Here is a 6,000-nt window from a genome sequence, read left to right as displayed (position 1 = left end):
TGTGAAATATGTCATTCTCTAAAATAGAGTCACTTATCACAAATAGAGCAGAAACCCTAGCATTTTCGCAAGAAGAAGCAGCCCGTATATTGAAATTAATCAAAAGTACAGATCAAGATCTTAGCTCCTCGGCCAAACCTGAAGAATTATTACACCAACTTGAGCGACTAATACGACGAGAAATCAGTCAAAAATTACATGCCACAACTTTATCCCAATACTACAGAGCCCAACGTATCCCACAGGCACTAAGAATAGATTTGGAACCAACACTCTGTAAAGAAAGCCCGGAGTTTGTCAAAAGGTGGAGGCTCATATTGAATAAATGCTCATTAGACCTCGTCATTCTAACCATTGAGGAATTATCAAAATCTCTTACATCTAACGAAGTCGATATGGAAACAAGAAAAAAAGCATTATTATCCTTTATAACAAAAGAAGAACTGTCTCTAGTGCTTAAGGAGATTAATAACAAACTGAACGATTATAAGAAAGAAATTGAATCTAAAAAGATAAGAACATTTAGAAGAGACACTTTGGACTACAAGCTTGATATTGTTTACACCGGGAAAGAATATTACTTCCAGAGAGATAACGGAAGAGGAGGAAGACCCCCATTTAATAAGAACAAACAAACACCAAACCAAACGCCATCTTTGTCTGAAGCTTTGAGTGGAGAAACTGAGAACCCAGAAGTAACACCTGAAAATGAACCAGAATTAACCAGGGAAACAAGAACCACAAGTCAGCTTCCGAGTACCTCCAAATCAACAGCAGACACACTAGAACCTACCTATTTGTTTTTAGCCCGCGTCAGAGCCGAAGAGCTAAAAAGAAAAAATCCTGCAAGGAAAGTGAATCTTCCACAAAAGAAAACTTAGTAGTGAACATTTCAAGCTACAAACTAACTAAGTTTGAACGATTGACACTACAGAAGGGGATTTCCTTTGTCCCTCTACACAACTGTACCCTATTAAAAGAGAAGATTGACTTTTAAAAATTAATACAGAAAATGAAATTGAAACTCTTTTTTGACTCCATAGAGTTAACTGAGAACAGCCATCCATCAGAGTATTTAGAGATGAAACCCAAGAGTACATTTTCCACACCAGTTCAAAATTCAGTTATGGAAGCATTTCAGAAATTAGTCTTGAAAGACTTGCAAAAAATCAAATTTCAGAACAGAACACGGTCTGATCTAACTAATAGAGAAAAACAAGTATTGCAAAAGTTGTGGCAGAATCCAGACATAATCATCAAACCCGCTGAGAAAGGGGGAGCACTCATGATTTGGGATACCATCAAGTATAAAACTGAGGTTGAAAAACAATTGAATGATCAGGACACCTATCTTGAGATATTTAATGACCCAACCGAACAGGTATGGGCAATAATCAAGAAGACATTAGATGAGGCAGAATCAGATGAAATCATCACACATAAAACTAAAGCATTTCTTACCAATTTACATCCTATGGTGCCTGTTATCTATATCCTGCCTAAAATTCATAAAAACTTGGAAGACCCACCGGAACGTCCAATCATATCAGCAAACAACAGTTTGTTGGAGACGTTAGCTCAAAACATTGATAAGATCTTTCAACCACTAACGCACAAGTCCACAGCATACTTCAAAGATACCAATAATTTCCTGAAAAAACAGGACTCTTTAACTTTTGAGGAAAACACAGACATCTTGTTTACAATGGACGTAACAAGCCTATATACCAACATTATCCACCATGCAGGGCTTGAAGCTATGGAGTGGATGTTACTTAACACTGAAGAGGCAGTAACAGGCTACCAATTATTGATTCTCAAACTGTTGAGTATTGTACTCAATAACAACTTCTTTATGTTTGAGGAGCGCTACTTTGTCCAAATATTGGGAACATCGATGGGGGCCGCAATGGCCCTAAGTTATGCTAATGTCTATATGTCATATTTAGAGGAGACCTAAGTGATAAACAACCCAAGATGGGAGGAAAAGTTAAAATGCCTTGTCAGGTACATCAATGACTTGTTTGGGGTCTGGAATGATACCGAAGAGGAACTGGGAGAGTTTTGTCAATTCATGGACACCCTTAGATAGCTGAGTGAACGTCCGTTGATGTCCATTGTAACCTCCCTGTTTTAGGTAATTGTTAGTAAAACAGCAACCTTTGCCATCTTCCTGAGTTGGTTCGATTATTTGGACTCAGAGTTATTCTGTGAACCCATCCATTGTATGCATGTTACTAAAGAACCATAAGTTCACCTGTCTTGCCACCTGCTAGGTCTTACTCTGGTCCTCACTCTCTTCCTTTTGTCACCCTTCTTCTTTTGTGGCGTGTCCAGGGGCATCTGGGCTTTTTTTGCCCTGCAGGCTGATTTTATTCTCCCTTTTACTCTCCCGTGTTCTTTTATCCCTTTGAGCTCTTCCAAGCAATGGGAAAATTTTCAGTCAATCCTCCATCAGAGAAATCTCTGGGGGACCATGCCACAATATAGCTCCCGGAGCTTTCTGCAATACTAGTCCCATGCCTGGGTGAATTCTCTTCTGGCTAATACTAGCCTTTCCTTCAAACTGGAGGAGCTAATGGGCAAAATAAAAGAGAGGTTATAATAATAATTGTATACCAAATACAGGAGTCTTGGGCCTGATACTCGTCAATTTACAACTTGTGTAATACCAGTGAGGCCAGAAACTGATCATTAAGCAACAAGTTTTACCAGGGACTGTGCCCGTCAATGAAATGATCTGCAATGGCTCTTGCGACCTGCAGGGACACTGTGCGCACTCAGCGTACGTTATCAGAGTTATCTGAGCTATTTTGACTCTCGCCATTGAACAGCTGTCTGGACCAAACAGTCTGTTGCCTTTCTCTCAGAGCCAACGTCTGGCTGCGCTTATTCTCCACGATAACCGAAGAATATTTTAAGCGCTGGAACTACCAGGTCCCGTCGCACTTCACTCTTCTGTGCCTGTAATGCCCACTGTGGCTTCCTTCCGTTGTTGCGGTCGGTGGAGCTGTAGCCCCGTTGTGACCGCAGCAATATTCTTATAAATGTCCCTCACGCGGATAAGCTCAGCCACTGTTCTGACTTGAGTGTCGTGTAGACCGTTGATACCTCTGTCCCCAAGTGACGCACAGGGGAACCTAAAAGAACCCCGCTGTGCGACCTTTGGAGCCACAGGTGGGAGATGTTGCTTCCCAGATCCACGGAACCTCAGGAACACCGATGCTGCTGTAGAAAGAACGGGGTTAAGTACCAGGCAAATACAATAGAATACAAGAATCACAGGGTCGGACTAATCTTACCTATCCGGTGGCTGGAAAACCCGGGAGACCTAGTGAAGGAGGTTCGAGACTCAGATGAAAGGTAGTCCCCAGAACAACGGGGACCGGAGTCACACGTGGATACAGGACAGCCCACCTGAACCAAGGGCTGGAGGTGTAGCGTGAGCCCTCAAAGGGCAATGGCATAGTGAAGACAAACAAAGTCCAAAGGGATGATCCGAAGGCAAGTGAGGGACGGGCCGAGGTTCAGCAATGAATCAACAGTTCCAAGCAAAGGTACAAAGGATAATCCGAGGGAGTCCAGGTGAGTGATCCAAAGTCAAGGAAAACCAACAGAGCAAAGCAGAGCAAAGTCCAGACGTAGCGCCAAACAGAGTCGAAAGACAGCTGAGAAGCGGTGAGTGCTCCGTGCATCAAGCGTTATGTACTGGGCGCTTCCGGGTCACGTGACGCCCACCATCGTCACGTGGGAAACGCCGCTCTGAGTCACGTGAGCGGACGACTGTTCGATGCGGAAGCGTTCTGCCGCCCGTCTGCTATGTGCTCTCCATGGCAACTGCCAATGCAGGAAGGGCTGCAACTGGGCACGTACATTGTATCCGGTACGGAGCTTTCGGTCCTGTGGGGTAACCAAATCACATGAGTCTCGAAACCTGAGGGGAGTAGTATGGGAACCCGGGGAAGGTGTTGTGGGGGTGCTAGCAGTGTTCTGATGTGCAGTGTTCTGATGTGCAGAGGAGCGTCTAACGTAGCCCCCCCCAACGGCCCACGACCCCATGGGCAGGACGGGTGATCCCGATGGAACCGGGACACCAACCGAGGAGCGTCAACGTCCAGGGCGGAAACCCAAGAGCGCTCCTCCGGGCCATAACCCGCCCAGTCCACCAAATACTGGATCCTACCCCTAAACCAACGGGAACCCAGAATAGCCGACACCTCAAAGACATCGGGGAGGCCAAGGACACCAGGGCCACCGGGGCACGGAGACGGGAGGAATCAGGGCAAGGCTTGAGAAGGGAGACATGAAAAACAGGATGGATGCGCCAAGAGCTCGGGAGAACCAGGCGAAAAGCCACCGGATTCACAACCTGGGAGATCACATATGGCCCAACAAAGCGAGGCAGAAGTTTCCGACAACCAACCAGGCGAAGGTGACAGGAAGACAACCACACCCGGGAACCCACCGCAAGGGGAGGAGCAGCCAAGCCCTTGCCATCAGTACGGGACTTCATGGAGGCCTTTGCTTCAGTAAGGTGAACCAGAGTACCAGCATGAACCGCAGACAGATCCCTAAAACAAGCTGTGGCAGCAGGATTCAAAGAAACAGAAGGGTCAGGGACGGGCAAGACCTTGGGGTGTTGCCCATAGAGGGCGTAGAAAGGAGAGAGACCCGTAGCAGAGTGAGCCGCATTGTTGTAGGCGAACTCGGCAAGCCGTAAAACATTCAACCAGGAGGACTGCTGCTGTACGATAAGGCACCGGAGATACTGCTCCATAGATTGGTTTGTCCTTTCAGTCTGCCCATCAGTCTCGGGGTGATAAGCCGAGGAGTACCTGGTATCGATGCCAAGCAGGTTAGTCAAAGCTCGCCAAAAACGAGACGTGAATTGCGACCCTCGGTCAGAGATAAGAACAGAAGGGGGCCCAAACAACGAGAAAACTGATTCGAAAAACAAGTCAGCCAGGACCGGGGCCGAAGGGATCCCCTTACAGGGGACAAAGCGAGCCATTTTTGTGACTGTATCCACCACCACGCAGATGGTATCAAAACCCCGCACCGTGGGAAGATCGGTCACGAAATCCATTGTAAGTGTGTTGCAAGGTCTCGGGGGTACCGGTAGCAGGAGCAGCAGGCCAATTGGGCGGCCCCTTCGGTGTTTGGCTTGAGCGCAAACAGAGAAGGAGTTGACATAACATTCCACGTCGCGCTTCATAGAGGGCCACCAGCACCAGCGCTTTAGGAGATCCATGGTACGCTCCTGGCCGGGATGTGCGTTAAAGGGGGCATCATGAGACCATTCAAGGGCCAGGTTACGGGTGTCGGGCGTGGGAAGAAACAAATGATCATGTACGAAAGGCAAGCCGTCACAATACACCGGATCCCAAACCCGCAGTTGGTCAGAGTGACTGCTCGTGCATGCTCGCACAGAATCCAACAATGAGAGAGAGGGAGTACAGAGACAGATCACGTGACTCTTGCCTAGAAGAGTATCAGGGAAGGTTGGCAACGAGACCCCACCCGAAGAGCGTGACAAGGCATCCGCTTTCCCATGAGTGACCCCAGGACGATGAGTGATGTGAAAGTCAAAGGCGGAAAAGAAGAGATGCCACCGGACCTGTCTGCTGTTGATGCACTTCAGGGAAGCCAAGTCCCGCAAGTTCTGATGATCGGAGTAGACAGTGATTGGATGCCTAGCCCCCAGGAGATGATGGCGCCAGACACGAAAGGCGTCCATGACAGCTAGAAGTTCCTTCTCCGTCACAGTATAATGGGCCTCAGTACTGGAAAACCTGCGGGAATGGTATGCCACCGGGTGCAACTTGCCCGTGGTCGGACAGGTCTGAGACAACACCGCCACAGAGGGCGAAGGAAGAGGCGTCCGCCTCGACTATGAATGGGAGTTCGGGATTGGGGTGCTGAAGAATCGGTGCGGTGGTGAAAGCGGTCTTCAGAGCCTCGAAGGATTCCTGATGTTCCTTCCGCCACTGATAGGGTACC

This window comes from Ambystoma mexicanum, chromosome 5p (genome assembly GCF_040938575.1).
Source record: "Ambystoma mexicanum isolate Mex_15411 chromosome 5p, UKY_AmexF1_1, whole genome shotgun sequence".
In the NCBI taxonomy this organism is placed as follows: Eukaryota; Metazoa; Chordata; class Amphibia; order Caudata; family Ambystomatidae; genus Ambystoma; species Ambystoma mexicanum.
The sequence above is the reverse complement of the archived record's forward strand: the minus strand, read 5'-3'. Positions refer to the sequence as shown.